This window comes from Pleurodeles waltl, chromosome 10, assembly GCF_031143425.1.
Source record: "Pleurodeles waltl isolate 20211129_DDA chromosome 10, aPleWal1.hap1.20221129, whole genome shotgun sequence".
NCBI classification, from domain to species: Eukaryota; Metazoa; Chordata; class Amphibia; order Caudata; family Salamandridae; genus Pleurodeles; species Pleurodeles waltl.
In genome coordinates, this window is record NC_090449.1 from 28,938,918 (window position 1) to 28,956,238 (window position 17,321).

Below are 17,321 nucleotides of genomic sequence, written 5' to 3' on the forward strand. Positions count from 1 at the left end.
GCAAATACGCTCATAAATAGAAGTGCTCTAATTGGCTGTACACAACTGGAACAGAAAGTTGCAGCCACCATTTTATGTTAAGGGAGAGGGTCCAGTGAACATTTGCAAAGGGTCATCTGTGAACTACCAAGTGATGATCTTGTAACTTCTGATCCATACAAGTTAAAAACATATTTTTAATCGGAAAATTATGCCTCAGTTGATGAATTAAGAGGTAAATCCATACCTCTGAAAGGATACATAATGCAAAATGCAATGGCTGAAGAATTGCATAGTTCGGTTGAGCTTATAGGTACTAGGCTGAAGTTGGCTCTGTATGTACTATTTCAAAGTAAGAACTAGCATGCACAGAGTCCAAGGGTTCCCCTTAGAGGTAGTGGCAAAAAGAGATAATTCTAATGCTCTATTTTGTGGTAGTGTGGTCGAGCAGTAGGCTTATCAGAGGGTAGTGGTTAAGCATTTGTTGTACACACACAGGCAATAAATGAGGAACACACACTCAGAGACAATTCCAGGCCAATAGGTTTTTGTATAGAAAAATATATTTTCTTAGTTTATTTTAAGAACCACAGGTTCAAGATTTACAAGTAATACTTCAAATGAAAGGTATTTCAGGTAGGTACTTTAGGAACTTTGAATTAGCAAAATAGCATATACAGTTTTCACATAATTGACATATAGCTATTTTAAAACTAGATAGTGCAATTTTCAACAGTTCCTGGGGGAGGCAAGTGTTTGTTAGTTTTTGCAGGTAAGTAAACCACCTACGGGGTTCAAGTTTGGGTCCAAGGTAGCCCACCGTTGGGGGTTCAGAGCAACCCCAAAGTTACCACACCAGTAGCTCAGGGCCGGGCAGGTGCAGAGGTCAAAGTGGTGCCCAAAACGCATAGGCTTCAACGGAGAAGGGGGTGCCCCGGTTTCAGTCTGCCAGCAGGTAAGTACCCGCGTCTTCGGAGGGCAGACCAGGGGGGTTTTGTAGGGCACCTGGGGGGACACAAGTCCACACAGAAAGTACACCCTCAGCAGCACGGGGGCGGCCGGGTGCAGTGTGCAAACACGCATCAGGTTTTCAATAGGTTTCAATGGGAGACCAAGGGGTCTCTTCAGCGATGCAGGCAGGCAAGGGGGGGGGCTCCTCGGGGTAGCCACCACCTGGGCAAGGGAGAGGGCCACCTGGGGGTCCCTCCTGCACTGGAGGTCGGATCCTTCAGGCCCTGGGGGCTGCGGGTGCAGAGTCTTTACCAGGCGTCGGATCTTAGAAGCTGGCAGTCGCGGTCAGGGGGAGCCTCGGGATTCCCTCTGCAGGCGTCGCTGTGGGGGTTCAGGGGGGGCAACTCTGGCTACTCACGGTCTCGCAGTCGCCGGGGAGTCCTCCCTGAAGTGATTGTTCTCCACAAGTCGAGCCGGGGGCGTCGGGTGCAGAGTGTCAAGTCTCACGCTTCCGGCGGGAAACGCAAGTTGTTTCAAAGTTGCTTCTTTGTAGCAAAGTCGCAGTCTTGGGTGAACAGAGCCGCTGTCCTCGGGAGTTCTTGGTCCTTCTAGATGCAGGGCAGTCCTCTGAGGCTTCAGAGGTCGCAGGTCCCTGGGGAGAGCGTCGCTGGAACAGTGTCTTAAGAAGGGGGGAGACAGGCCGGTAGAGCTGGGGCCAAAGCAGTTGGTGTCTCCGTCTTCTCTGCAGGGTTTTTCAGCTTAGCAGTCCTCTTCTTCTTAGGTTGCAGGAATCTATCTTGCTGCGTTCTTGGAGCTCCTAAATACTCGATTTAGGGGTGTGTTTAAGTCTGGGGGGTTAGTAGCCAAATGGCTACTAGCCCTGAGGGTGGCTAAACCCTCTTTGTGCCCCCTCCCTGAGGGGAGGGGGGCACATCCCTATCCCTATTGGGGGAATCCTCCATCTGCAAGAGGGAGGATTTCTAAAAGTCAGAGTCACCTCAGCTCAGGACATCTTAGGGGCTGTCCTGACTGGCCAGTGACTCCTCCTTGTTTTTCTCATTATCTCTCCTGGACTTGCCGCCAAAAGGGGGGGCTGTGTCCAGGGGGCGGGCATCTCCACTGGCTGGAGTGCCCCGGGGCATTGTAACAGGAAGCCTGAGCCTTTGAGGCTCACTGCTAGGTATTACAGTTCCTGCAGGGGGGAGGTATGAAGCACCTCCACCCAGAGCAGGCTTTTGTTTCTGTCCTCAGAGAGCACAAAGGCTCTCACCACATGGGGTTAGAAACTCGTCTCTCAGCAGCAGGCTGGCACAGACCAGTCAGTCCTGCACTGAAGGATTGGGTAAAATACAGGGGGTATCTCTAAGATGCCCTCTGTGTGCATTTTTTAATAAATCCAACACTGGCATCAGTGTGGGTTTATTATTCTGAGAACTTTGATACCAATCTTCCCAGTATTCAGTGTAGCCATTATGGAGCTGTGGAGTACGTTTTTGACAGACTCCCAGACCATATACTCTTATGGCTACCCTGCACTTACAATGTCTAAGGTTTTGCTTAGACACTGTAGGGGCTTGGTGCTCATGCACCTTTGCCCTCACCTGTGGTATAGTGCACCCTGCCTTAGGGCTGTAAGGCCTGCTAGAGGGGTGGCTTACCTATGCCACAGGCAGTGTGAGTTTGGCATGGCACCCTGAGGGGAGTGCCCTGTCGACTTAGTCATTTTCTCCCCACCAGCACACACAAGCTAGAAAGCAGTGTGTCTGTGCTGAGTGAGGGGTCCCTAGGGTGGCATAAGACATGCTGCAGCCCTTAGAGACCTTCCCTAGCATCAGGGCCCTTGGTACCAGGGGTACCAGTTACAAGGGACTTACCTGGGTGCCAGGGTTGTGCCAATTGTGGAGACAATGGTACATTTTAGGTGAAAGAACACTGGTGCTGGGGCCTGGTTAGCAGGGTCCCAGCACAACTCTCAGTCAAGTCAGCATCAGTATCAGGCAAAAAGTGGGGGGGTAACTGCAACAGGGAGCCATTTCCTTACACAAGCCCCCAGCCCACAGGCCAGGAGACTCAGCCAAAACTGGGAGAGTCTTCCTCGTCTGTCAGGCGAGGAAGAGTAGAGGAAATAGGCTGGTTTGTTGCAGGGCCTACTCTGCCTTACATCCTCCTGTTCAGGTCATTCCCTCTGGGAAACTGACCCACTTCCATAATGATAGGACCTAGTCTGAATTGCCTCTTGTCTGGGTCTTTAATGTCTCCACCCATTCTCTCTATTTTGGGGTTAGAGGTATCCACCTCTGCTAATCTTATCTTAGCTAGGGTCACCCCTAACTTACCCAAAGAGGTTACCCAGAGCTGGAGTAACCCCACCATGACCAACAGGGTCAGGGGGCCTAACTTGCTATTTGGCATGGGGTCAGACCACCATGCCAAGGATAGTGCAGCCATAAAGGCTAACACCCCGCAGAGGCCACTGACAGCTGTCAGTGCCCAGAACCACACCTTTAGCTCTTCACCTACAAGGGAAGGGGCTAAGTTACAGGCTTCTTTGGGTTCAGGGTGCCTGTCTGCTGTATTAGAGTGGGGGGTTTCCACATCTTGTAGTAAACACCCTTCTTCCACTCTTTCTTCTGTTAGCTGAGGAGCCACCCACTCAGGCTTAACAGTTGCCTGACTAGCCAGGACTTCCTGTGGGTCAGGTTGGACTTTACCAGTGCCACTTTTGGAGTTCTTCCCTACTGGAGCAGAATCTCCTTGGCTTGCTGGAACCTTGGCTAAAGGTTGTCCACCCTTCCTACACTGTTTTCTTTTCTTTTTCTTCTTGAGCCTACTTGCAGTTACTGCAGAGGCAGCACCTCCAGAATCCTTGGGAGAGGACTGGCACTGGACCAGTTCCTCTCTTGGGCTCTGACTAACTTCTGGGTAGTCATTTCCAAGGAGAGAATCAAGGGGGAGGTCTGTACTGACTAACACCCTTCTCCAGCTAAAAGTCCCACCCACTTCTATGGGCACCAAAGCCACAGGCCTATCAGTGACCCTGTCTGGGCTAACTCTTACTCTGGCAGTCTCACCTGGGATGTACTGATTTGAGAACACCAGCCTGTCATGCACAATAGTGTGACTGGCACAAGTGTCTCTTAGGGCAGTGGCTAGGATTCCATTCACCAGTAGGTGGTGGAAGTGTCTACTTCCCTCTGGAATCTCCAACTCACCTGTGGGGCCCTTTGTCCAGTTGAAGGCTATGAATACCTCCTCATCTGAGGAGTCATCCCCAATGGCTACACTGGTCACCCCTGGGATTTTGCTAGGGGTTTTGTTTTTGGGTCAAGAAGTGTCCTTGGTGTGGTGCCCTGTCTGTCTACAGTTTTGGCACCATGCCTTAGTGGCATCCCAGTTCTTTCCCTGGTACCCACCTTTGTTTTTGGTTGTGTCTCGGGGCCCACCCTCCTGGTCTGGTTTTTGAGGGCCTACAGAGGACTCTTTTTCTTTGTTTCTAGTGTCACCCACTTTCTCATGGGGAGGCTTTGTAACCCCTTTCTTTTGGTCACCCCCAGTGGAAGTTTTGGTTCCCCTAGTCTTGACCCAGTGGTCTGCCTTCTTTCCCAATTCTTGGGGAGAAATTGGACCTAGGTCTACCAGATACTGATGCAACTTTTCATTGAATCAGTTACTTAAAATGTGTTCTTTCATAAACAAATTATAAAGCCCAACATAGTCATGCACTTCATTTCCAGTTACCCAACTGTAGGAAGTTGGCTCTGTATGCACTATTTTAAAGTAAGGAATAGTATGCACAGAGTCCAAGGGTTCCCCTTAGAGGTAAGATAGTGGCAAAAAGAGATAATACTAATGCTCTATTTTGTGGTAGTGTGGTCGAGCAGTAGGCTTATCAAAGGAGTAGTGTTAAGCACTTGTTGTACATACACACAGGCAATAAATGAGGAACACACACTCAGAGACAATTCCAGGCCAATAGGTTTTTGTATAGAAAAATATATTTTCTTAGTTTATTTTAAGAACCACAGGTTCAAATTTTACATGTAATATCTCAAATGAAAGGTATTGCAGGTAAGTACTTTAGGAACTTTGAATAATCACAATAGCATATATACTTTTCAAATAAAATACATATAACTATTTTAAAAGTAGGCAGTGCAATTTTCACAGTTCCTGGGGGGAGTAAGAGTTAGTTAGTTTTTGCAGGTAAGTAAACCACCTACGGGGTTCAAGTTTGGGTCCAAGGTAGCCCACCGTTGGGGGTTCAGAGCAACCCCAAAGTTACCACACCAGCAGCTCAGGGCCGGTCAGGTGCAGAGTTCAAAGTGGTGCCCAAAACGCATAGGCTTCAATGGAGAAGGGGGTGCCCCTGTTCCAGTCTGCCAGCAGGTAAGTACCCGCGTCTTCGGAGGGCAGGCCAGGGGGGTTTTGTAGGGCACCGGGGGGGACACAAGTTAGCACAGAAAGTACACCCTCAGCAGCACAGGGGCGGCCGGGTGCAGTGTGCAAACACACGTCGGGTTTTCAATTGGAATCAATGGGAGACCAAGGGGTCTCTTCAGCGATGCAGGCAGGCAAGGGGGGGCTCCTCAGGGTAGCCACCACCTGGGCAAGGGAGAGGGCCTCCTGGGGGTCACTCCTGCACTGGAGTTCCAATCTTTCAGGTCCTGGGGGCTGCGGGTGCAGAGTCTTTTCCAGGCGTCGGGATCTGGGAGTCAGGCAGTCGCCGTCAGGGGGAGCCTCGGGATTCCCTCTGCAGGCGTCGCTGTGGGGGCTCAGGGGGGGCAACTCTGGCTACTCACGGTCTCGTAGTCGCCGGGGAGTCCTCCCTGAAGTGTTTGTTCTCCACAAGTCGAGCCGGGGGCGTCGGGTGCAGAGTTGCAAGTCTCACGCTTCTGGCGGGAAACGCAGTTGTTTTAAAGTTGCTCCTTTGGAAACAAAGTTGCAGTCTTGGGTGAACAGGGCCGCTGTTCTCGGGAGTTTCTTGGTCCTTCTAGAGCAGGGAAGTCCTCTGAGGATTCAGAGGTCGCTGGTCCTGGGGAAAGCGTCGCTGGAGCAGTGTCTTTAGAAGGGAGGGAGACAGGCCGGTAGAGCTGGAGCCAAAGCAGTTGGTGTCTCCGTCTTCTCTGCAGGGTTTTTCAGCTTAGCAGTCCTCTTCTTCTTAGGTTGCAGGAATCTGAGTTCCTAGGTTCAGGGGAGCCCCTAAATACAGAATTTAAGGGTGTGTTTAGGTCAGGGAGGGCAGTAGACAATGGCTACTAGCCCTGAGGGTGGCTACACCCTCTTTGTGTCTCTTCCCAAGGGGAGGGGGTCACATTCCTATCCCTATTGGGGGGATCCTCCATCTGCAAGATGGAGGATTCCTAAATGTCAGAGTCACTTCAGCTCAGGTTGCCTTAGGGGCTGTCCTGACTGGTCAGTGACTCCTCCTTGTTTTTCTCATTATCTCCTCCGGCCTTGCCGCCAAAAGTGGGGCCGTGGCCGGAGGGGGCGGGCAACTCCACGAGCTGGAATGCCCTGTGGCGCTGTAACAAAGGGGGTGAGCCTTTGAGGCTCACCGCCAGGTGTTACAGCTCCTGCAAGGGGGAGGTGATAAGCATCTCCACCCAGTGCAGGCTTTGTTACTAGCCACAGAGTGACAAAGGCACTCTCCCCATGTGGCCAGCAACATGTCTCGAGTGTGGCAGGCTGCTAAAACCAGTCAGCCTACACAGGTAGTTGGTTAAGGTTTCAGGGGGCACCTCTAAGGTGCCCTCTGGGGTGTATTTTACAATAAAATGTACACTGGCATCAGTGTGCTTTGATTGTGCTGAGAAGTTTGATACCAAACTTCCCAGTTTTCAGTGTAGCCATTATGGTGCTGTGGAGTTCGTGTATGACAGACTCCCAGACCATATACTCTTATGGCTACCCTGCACTTACAATGTCTAAGGTTTTGCTTAGACACTGTAGGGGCATAGTGCTCATGCACTGGTGCCCTCACCTATGGTATAGTGGACCCTGCCTTAGGGCTGTAAGGCCTGCTAGAGGGGTGACTTATCTATGCTGCATAGGCAGTGTGAGGTTGGCATGGCACCCTGAGGGGAGTGCCATGTCGACTTACTCGTTTTGTCCTCACCAGAACACACAAGCTGGCAAGCAGTGTGTCTGTGCTGAGTGAGGGGTCCCCAGGGTGGCATAAGATATGCTGCAGCCCTTAGAGACCTTCCCTGGCATCAGGGCCCTTGGTACCAGGGGTACCAGTTACAAGGGACTTACCTGGATGCCAGGGTGTAACAATTGTGTAAACAAAAGTACAGGTTAGGGAAAGAACACGGGTGCTGGGGCTTGGTTAGCAGGCCTCAGCACACTTTCAATTCAAAACATAGCATCAGCAAAGGCAAAAAGTCAGGGGGTAACCATGCCAAGGAGGTATTTCCTTACACAACCCCCCCCCCAAACGAAAGAGGATGAGACTAACCTTTCCCAAGAGAGTCTTCATTTTCTAAGTGGAGGAACCTGGAAAGGCCATCTGCATTGGCATGGGCAGTCCCAGGTCTGTGTTCCACTATAAAGTCCATTCCCTGTAGGGAGATGGACCACCTCAACAGTTTTGGATTTTCACCTTTCATTTGCATCAGCCATCTGAGAGGTCTGTGGTCAGTTTGAACTATAAAGTGAGTACCAAAGAGGTATGGTCTCAGCTTCTTCAGGGACCAAACCACAGCAAAGGCCTCCCTCTCAATGGCACTCCAACGCTGCTCCCTGGGGAGTAACCTCCTGCTAATGAAAGCAACAGGCTGGTCAAGGCCATCATCATTTGTTTGGGTCAAAACTGCCCCTATCCCATGTTCAGAGGCATCTGTCTGCACAATGAACTGCTTGGAGTAATCTGGAGCTTTTAGAACTGGTGCTGTGCACATTGCTTGTTTCAGGGTGTCAAAGGCCTGTTGGCATTCTACAGTCCAGTTTACTTTCTTGGGCATTTTCTTGGAGATAAGTTCTGTGAGGGCTGTCACTATGGATCCATATCCCTTCACAAACCTCCTGTAATACCCAGTCAAGCCAAGGAATGCCCTGACTTGAGTCTGGGTTTTTGGAGCTGCCCAGTCCAGAATAGTCTGGATCTTAGGCTGGAGTGGCTGAACTTGGCCTCCACCTACAAGGTGTCCCAAGTAAACCACAGTTCCCTGCCCTATCTGGCATTTGGATGCCTTGATAGAGAGGCCTGCTGATTGCAGAGCCTTCAAAACCTTCTTCAGGTGGACCAGGTGATCCTGCCAGTTGGAGCTAAAGACAGCAATATCGTCAAGATAAGCTGCACTAAAGGACTCCAAGCCAGCAAGGACTTGATTCACCAACCTTTGGAAGGTGGCAGGGGCATTCTTTACACCAAAGGGCATAACAGTAAACCGATAATCCCCATCAGGTGTGGAGAATGCTGTCTTTTCTTTTGCTCCTGGTGCCATTTTGATTTGCCAGTACCCTGCTGTTAAGTCAAAGGTACTTAAGAATTTGACAGCCCCTAATTTGTCAATCAGTTCATCAGCCCTAGGAATGGGATGGGCATCTGTCATGGTGACAGAATTAAGTCCCCTGTAGTCCACACAAAACCTCATCTCTCTCTTTCCATCTTTGGTGTGAGGTTTGGGGACTAAGACCACTGGGCTAGCCCAGGGGCTGTCAGAGTGCTCAATTACTCCCAATTCCAGCATCTTGTGGACTTCCACCTTGATGCTTTCCTTAACTTGGTCAGACTGTATGAACATTTTGTTTTTGACAGGCATGCTGTCTCCTGTGTCCACATCATGGGTACACAGGTGTGTCTGACCAGGGGTTAGGGAAAAGAGCTCAGCAAACTGTTGCAGGACCTTCCTACAATCAGATTGCTGTTGGCTAGAGAGGGTGTCTGAATAGATCACTCCATCAACTGAGCCATCCTTAGGGTTTGATGAGAGGAGATCAGGGAGAGGTTCACTCTCAGCTTCCTGGTCCTCATCTGTTACCATCAACAGATTCACATCAGCCCTATCATGGAAGAGTTTTAGGCGGTTCACATGGATCACCCTCTTGGGGCTCCTGCTAGGGCCTAGGTCCACCATGTAGGTGACCTGACTCTTCTTTTCTAGCACTGGGTAAGGGCCACTCCATTTGTCCTGAAGTGCCCTGGGAGCCACAGGCTCCAAAACCCAGACTTTCTGCCCTGGTTGAAATTCAGCCATTGCAGCCTTTTGGTCATACCAAAACTTCTGGAGCTGTTGGCTGGCCTCAAGGTTTTTACTTGCCTTTTCCATGTACTCTGCCATCCTTGAACGTAGGCCAAGTACATAGTCCACTATGTCTTGTTTAGGCTCATGAAGAGGTCTCTCCCAGCCTTCTTTCACAAGAGCAAGTGGTCCCCTTACAGGGTGGCCAAACAGAAGTTCAAAGGGTGAGAACCCTACTCCCTTCTGAGGCACCTCTCTGTAAGCGAAAAGCAGACATGGCAAGAGGACATCCCATCTCCTTTTGAGTTTTTCTGGGAGCCCCATTGTAGGAAGTTGGCTCTGTATGTGCTACTTCAAAGTAAGGAATAGCATGCACAGAGTCCAAGGGTTCCCCTTAGAGGTAAAATAGTGGTAAAAAGAGATAATACTAATGCTCTATTTTGTGGTAGTGTGGTCGAGCAGTAGGATTATCCAAGGAGTAGTGTTAAGCATTTGTTGTACATACACATAGACAATAAATGAGGTACACACACTCAGAGACAAATCCAGTCAATAGGTTTTGTTATAGAAAAATATATTTTCTTAGTTTATTTTAAGAACCACAGGTTCAAATTTAACATGTAATATCTTGTTTGAAAGGTATTGCAGGTAAGTACATTAGGAACTTTGAATCATTTCAATTGCATGTATACTTTTCAAGTTATTCACAAATAGCTATTTCAAAAGTGGACACAGTGCAATTTTCACAGTTCCTGGGGGAGGTAAGTTTTTGTTAGTTTTACCAGGTAAGTAAGACACTTACAGGGTTCAGTTCTTGGTCCAAGGTAGCCCACCGTTGGGGGTTCAGAGCAACCCCAAAGTTACCACACCAGCAGCTCAGGGCCGGTCAGGTGCAGAGTTCAAAGTGATGCCCAAAACGCATAGGCTTCAATGGAGAGAAGGGGGTGCCCCGGTTCCGGTCTGCTTGCAGGTAAGTACCCGCGTCTTCGGAGGGCAGACCAGGGGGGTTTTGTAGGGCACCGGGGGGGACACAAGCCCACACAGAAATTTCACCCTCAGCGGCGCGGGGGCGGCCGGATGCAGTGTTAGAACAAGCGTCGGTTTCGCAATGGAAGTCAATGAGAGATCAAGGGATCTCTTCAGCGCTGCAGGCAGGCAAGGGGGGGCTTCCTCGGGGAAACCTCCACTTGGGCAAGGGAGAGGGACTCCTGGGGGTCACTTCTGCAGTGAAAGTCCGGTCCTTCAGGTCCTGGGGGCTGCGGGTGCAGGGTCTTTTCCAGGCGTCGGGACTTAGGTTTCAGAGTCGCGGTCAGGGGAAGCCTCGGGATTCCCTCTGCAGGCGGCGCTGTGGGGGCTCAGGGGGGACAGGTTTTGGTACTCACAGTCGTAGAGTAGTCCGGGGGTCCTCCCTGAGGTGTTGGTTCTCCACCAGCCGAGTCGGGGTCGCCGGGAGCAGTGTTGCAAGTCTCACGCTTCTTGCAGGGAGATTGCAGGGTTCTTTAAAGCTGCTCCTTTGGATAAAGTTGCAGTCTTTTTGGAGCAGGTCCGCTGTCCTCGGGAGTTTCTTGTCGTCGTCGAAGCAGGGCAGTCCTCAGAGGATTCAGAGGTCGCTGGTCCCTTTGGAAGGCGTCGCTGGAGCAGAGTTCTTTGGAAGGCAGGAGACAGGCCGGTGAGTTTCTGGAGCCAAGGCAGTTGTTGTCTTCTGGTCTTCCTCTGCAGGGGTTTTCAGCTAGGCAGTCCTTCTTCTTGTTGTTGCAGGAATCTAATTTTCTAGGGTTCAGGGTAGCCCTTAAATACTAAATTTAAGGGCGTGTTTAGGTCTGGGGGGTTAGTAGCCAATGGCTACTAGCCCTGAGGGTGGGTACACCCTCTTTGTGCCTCCTCCCCAGGGGAGGGGGTCACAATCCTAACCCTATTGGGGGAATCCTCCATCTGCAAGATGGAGGATTTCTAAAAGTCAGAGTCACCTCAGCTCAGGACACCTTAGGGGCTGTCCTGACTGGCCAGTGACTCCTCCTTGTTGATTTCTTTGTTCCCTCCAGCCTTGCCGCCAAAAGTGGGGGCCGTGGCCGGAGGGGGCGGGCAACTCCACTAAGCTGGAGTGCCCTGCTGGGCTGTGACAAAGGGGTGAGCCTTTGAGGCTCACCGCCAGGTGTTACAGCTCCTGCCTGGGGGAGGTGTTAGCATCTCCACCCAGTGCAGGCTTTGTTACTGGCCTCAGAGTGACAAAGGCACTCTCCCCATGGGGCCAGCAACATGTCTCTAGTGTGGCAGGCTGCTGGAACTAGTCAGCCTACACAGACAGTCGGTTAAGTTTCAGGGGGCACCTCTAAGGTGCCCTCTGGGGTGTATTTTGCAATAAAATGTACACTGGCATCAGTGTGCATTTATTGTGCTGAGAAGTTTGATACCAAACTTCCCAGTTTTCAGTGTAGCCATTATGGTGCTGTGGAGTTCGTGTTTGACAAACTCCCAGACCATATACTCTTATGGCTACCCTGCACTTACAATGTCTAAGGTTTTGTTTAGACACTGTAGGGGTACCATGCTCATGCACTGGTACCCTCACCTATGGTATAGTGCACCCTGCCTTAGGGCTGTAAGGCCTGCTAGAGGGGTGACTGACCTATACTTGCATAGGCAGTGAGAGGCTGGCATGGCACCCTGAGGGGAGTGCCATGTCGACTTACTCGTTTTGTTCTCACTAGCACACACAAGCTGGCAAGCAGTGTGTCTGTGCTGAGTGAGAGGTCTCCAGGGTGGCATAAGACATGCTGCAGCCCTTAGAGACCTTCCTTGGCATCAGGGCCCTTGGTACTAGAAGTACCAGTTACAAGGGACTTATCTGGATGCCAGGGTCTGCCAATTGTGGATACAAAAGTACAGGTTAGGGAAAGAACACTGGTGCTGGGGCCTGGTTAGCAGGCCTCAGCACACTTTCAATTGTAAACATAGCATCAGCAAAGGCAAAAAGTCAGGGGGCAACCATGCCAAGGAGGCATTTCCTTACACAACCCCCCCCCCCCAAACGAAAGAGGATGAGACTAACCTTTCCCAAGAGAGTCTTCATTTTCTAAGTGGAAGAACCTGGAAAGGCCATCTGCATTGGCATGGGCAGTCCCAGGTCTGTGTTCCACTATAAAGTCCATTCCCTGTAGGGAGATGGACCACCTCAACAGTTTAGGATTTTCACCTTTCATTTGCATCAGCCATTTGAGAGGTCTGTGGTCAGTTTGAACTAGGAAGTGAGTCCCAAAGAGGTATGGTCTCAGCTTCTTCAGGGACCAAACCACAGCAAAGGCCTCCCTCTCAATGGCACTCCAACGCTGCTCCCTGGGGAGTAACCTCCTGCCAATGAAAGCAACAGGCTGGTCAAGGCCATCATCATTTGTTTGGGACAAAACTGCCCCTATCCCATGTTCAGAGGCATCTGTCTGCACAATGAACTGCTTAGAATAATCTGGAGCTTTTAGAACTGGTGCTGAGCACATTGCTTGTTTCAGGGTGTCAAAGGCCTGTTGGCATTCCACAGTCCAGTTCACTTTCTTGGGCATTTTCTTGGAGGTGAGTTCAGTGAGGGCTGTCACAATGGATCCATATCCCTTCACAAACCTCCTGTAATACCCAGTCAAGCCAAGGAATGCCCTGACTTGAGTCTGGGTTTTTGGAGCTACCCAGTCCAGAATAGTCTGGATCTTGGGTTGGAGTGGCTGAACTTGGCCTCCACCTACAAGGTGGCCCAAGTAAACCACAGTTCCCTGCCCTATCTGGCATTTGGATGCCTTGATAGAGAGGCCTGCAGATTGCAGAGCCTTCAAAACCTTCTTCAGGTGGACCAGGTGATCCTGCCAGGTGGAGCTAAAGACAGCAATATCATCAAGATAAGCTGTGCTAAAGGACTCCAACCCAGCAAGGACTTGATTCACCAACCTTTGGAAGGTGGCAGGGGCATTCTTTAAACCAAAGGGCATAACAGTAAACTGATAATGCCCATCAGGTGTGGAGAATGCTGTTTTCTCTTTTGCTCCAGGTGCCATTTTTATTTGCCAGTACCCTGCTGTCAAGTCAAAGGTACTTAAGAATTTGGCAGCACCTAATTTGTCTATGAGCTCATCAGCTCTAGGAATGGGATGAGCATCTGTCTTGGTGACAGAGTTGAGCCCTCTGTAGTCCACACAAAACCTCATCTCTTTCTTTCCATCTTTGGTGTGAGGTTTGGGGACTAAGACCACTGGGCTAGCCCAGGGGCTGTCAGAGCGCTCAATTACTCCCAATTCCAGCATCTTGTGGACTTCCACCTTGATGCTTTCCTTAACATGGTCAGACTGTCTAAAAATTTTGTTTTTGACAGGCCTGCTGTCTCCTGTGTCCACATCATGGGTACACAGGTGTGTCTGACCAGGGGTTAGGGAGAAGAGTTCAGGAAACTGTTGTAGGACTCGCCTACAATCAGCTTGCTGTTGGCCAGAGAGGGTGTCTGAGTAGATCACTCCATCTACTGAGCCATCTTTTGGGTCTGATGACAGAAGATCAGGGAGAGGTTCACTCTCTGCCTCCTGATCCTCATCTGTTACCATCAACAGATTTACATCAGCCCTGTCATGGAAGAGCTTAAGGCGGTTCACATGGATCACCCTCTTGGGGCTCCTGCTTGTGCCCAGGTCCACCAGGTAGGTGACCTGACTCTTCCTTTCTAGCACTGGGTAAGGGCCACTCCATTTGTCCTGGAGTGCCCTGGGAGCCACAGGCTCCAGAACCCAGACTTTCTGCCCTGGTTGGAACTCAACCATTGCAGCCTTTTGGTCATACCAAAACTTCTGGAGCTGTTGGCTGGCCTCAAGGTTTTTGGTTGCCTTTTCCATGTACTCTGCCATTCTAGAGCGAAGGCAAAGTACATAGTCCACTATGTCTTGTTTAGGCTCATGAAGAGGTCTCTCCCAGCCTTCTTTAACAAGAGCAAGTGGTCCCCTTACAGGGTGACCAAACAGAAGTTCAAAGGGTGAGAATCCTACTCCCTTCTGTGGCACCTCTCTGTAAGCGAAAAGCAGACATGGCAAGAGGACATCCCATCTCCTTTTGAGCTTTTCTGGGAGCCCCATGATCATGCCTTTTAATGTCTTGTTGAATCTCTCAACTAAGCCATTAGTTTGTGGATGGTATGGTGTAGTGAATTTGTAAGTCACTCCACACTCCTTCCACATGTGTTTTAGGTATGCTGACATGAAGTTGGTACCTCTGTCAGACACCACCTCCTTAGGGAAACCCACTCTGGTAAAGATACCAATGAGGGCCTTGGCTACTGCAGGGGCAGTAGTCGACCTAAGGGGAATAGCTTCAGGATACCTAGTAGCATGATCCACTACTACTAGGATGTACATATTTCCTGAGGCTGTGGGAGGTTCCAGTGGACCAACTATGTCCACACCCACTCTTTCAAAGGGGACCCCCACCACTGGAAGTGGAATGAGGGGGGCCTTTGGGTGCCCACCTGTCTTACCACTGGATTGACAGGTGGGGCAGAAGAGGCAAAACTCCTTAACCTTCTGGGACATATTGGGCCAGTAGAAGTGGTTGACTAACCTCTCCCACGTCTTGGTTTGTCCCAAATGCCCAGCAAGGGGAATATCATGGGCTAAGGTCAGAATAAACTCTCTGAAACCCTGAGGCACTACCACTCTCCTAGTGGCACCAGGTTTGGGATCTCTTGCCTCAGTGTACAGGAGTCCATCTTCCCAATAGACCCTATGGGTTCCATTTTTCTTGCCCTTGGACTCTTCAGCAGCTTGCTGCCTAAGGCCTTCAAGAGAGGGACAGGTTTCTTGTCCCTTACACAGCTCCTCCCTTGAGGGTCCCCCTGGGCCTAAGAGCTCAACCTGATAAGGTTCAAGTTCCAAAGGCTCAGTTCCCTCAGAGGGCAGAACTTCTTCCTGAGAAGAGAGGTTCTCTTTTTCTGACTGTGTTGCAGTTGGTTTCCCAACTGACTTTCCTTTTCTCTTGGTAGGCTGGGCCATTTTTCCAGACTCCAGCTCTACTTTTTCACCCTGTGCCTTGCATTGTGCTCTTGTTTTTACACACACCAGTTCAGGGATACCCAGCATGGCTGCATGGGTTTTTAGTTCTACCTCAGCCCATGCTGAGGACTCCAGGTCATTTCCAAGCAGACAGTCTACTGGGATGTTGGAGGAGACCACCACCTGTTTCAGGCCATTGACCCCTCCCCATTCTAAAGTTACCATTGCCATGGGATGTGCTTTAGTCTGATTGTCAGCGTTGGTGACTGTATACGTTTTTCCAGTCAGGTATTGGCCAGGGGAAACCAGTTTCTCTGTCACCATGGTGACACTGGCACCTGTATCCCTCAGGCCCTCTACACTTGTCCCATTAATAAAGAGCTGCTGCCTGTATTTTTGCATGTTAGGCGGCCAGGCAGCTAGTGTGGCTAAATCCACCCCACCCTCAGAGACTAGAGTAGCTTCAGTGTGTACCCTGATTTGCTCTGGGCACACTGTTGATTCCACTTGGAGACTAGCCATTCCAGTGTTACCTGGATTGGAGTTTGGAGTGGAACTTTTCTTGGGACAGGCCTTGTCTCCAGTTTGGTGTCCAGACTGACTACAGTTTCGACACCAGGCCTTTTTGGGATCAAAGATTTTACCCTTGTACCCAGGATTGTTTTGTGAAGAGGCTCTGGGCCCACCCTCCTGTGCAGGTTTTTGGGGGCCTGTAGAAGACTCTTTACTATTTTTATTTTTGGCTGTCTCACCACCTTTCCCCTGGGGAGGTTTTGTGACCCCTTTCTTTTGGTCACCCCCTGTGGAAGTTTTGGACACCCTTGTCTTGACCCAATGGTCCGCCTTCTTTCCCAATTCTTGGGGAGAAATTGGTCCTAGGTCTACCAGATGCTGATGCAGTTTATCATTGAAACAATTACTTAACAGGTGTTCTTTCACAAATAAATTGTACAGCCCATCATAATTACTTACACCACTGCCTTGAATCCAACCATCTAGTGTTTTTACTGAGTAGTCTACAAAGTCAACCCAGGTCTGGCTCGAGGATTTTTGAGCCTCCCTGAATCTAATCCTATACTCCTCAGTGGAGAATCCAAAGCCCTCAATCAGGGTACCCTTCATGAGGTCATAAGATTCTGCATCTTTTCCAGAGAGTGTGAGGAGTCTATCCCTACACTTTCCTGTGAACATTTCCCAAAGGAGAGCACCCCAGTGAGATTTGTTCACTTTTCTGGTTACACAAGCCCTCTCAAAAGCTGTGAACCATTTGGTGATGTCATCACCATCTTCATATTTAGTTACAATCCCTTTAGGGATTTTCAACATGTCAGGAGAATCTCTGACCCTATTTATGTTGCAGCCACCATTGATGGGTCCTAGGCCCATCTCTTGTCTTTCCCTCTCTATGGCTAGGATCTGTCTTTCCAAAGCCAATCTTTTGGCCATCCTGGCTAACTGGATGTCCTCTTCACTGGAGTTATCCTCAGTGATTTCAGAGTTGTTGGTCCCTCCTGTGAGGGAACCAGCATCTCTGACTATTATTTGTGGAGTCAGGGCTTGAGAAGCCCTGCTCTCCCTAAGTAGGACTGGAGGGGGGGAATTTCCCTCCAAGTCACTATCTTCATCCTCTGAGTTGCCATCCTCAGAGGGGTTGGCCTTTTCAAACTCTGCCAAAAGCTCCTGGAGCTGTACTTTGGTAGGTTTGGGGCCCATTGCTATTTTCTTTAGTTTACAGAGTGACCTTAGCTCTCTCATCTGTAGATGGAGGTAAGGTGTGGTGTCGAGTTCCACCGCAGTCACATCTGTGCTAGACATTTTGCTTCTAAAAGTTGGAATACTTTTTAAGAATCTAAAACTGGTTCTAGAATCTAATTCAAACTTTTACAAACTTTTAAACTCTAAAAGAAATGCTAAACAGGATCTAACACAAGGCCCTAGCAGGTCTTTTAAGAATTTAGAAAACTTTTCAAATTGCAAAAATCAATTTCTAATGACAATTTTGGAATTTGTCGTGTGATCAGGTATTGGCTGAGTAGTCCAGCAAATGCAAAGTCTTGTACCCCACCGCTGTTCCACCAATGTAGGAAGTTGGCTCTGTATGTGCTATTTCAAAGTAAGGAATAGCATGCACAGAGTCCAAGGGTTCCCCTTAGAGGTAAAATAGTGGTAAAAAGAGATAATACTAATGCTCTATTTT

General features: G+C 49.8%; 1 protein-coding gene across 1 annotated transcript in view; it reads right to left on the reverse strand.

The window, feature by feature from the left end:
• The window catches only part of LOC138260967 (rho guanine nucleotide exchange factor 3-like), a 197,999-nt gene that overhangs the window by 118,310 nt on the left and 62,368 nt on the right, over positions 1-17,321 (reverse strand). The gene's annotated exons all lie outside the window — the stretch shown is intronic.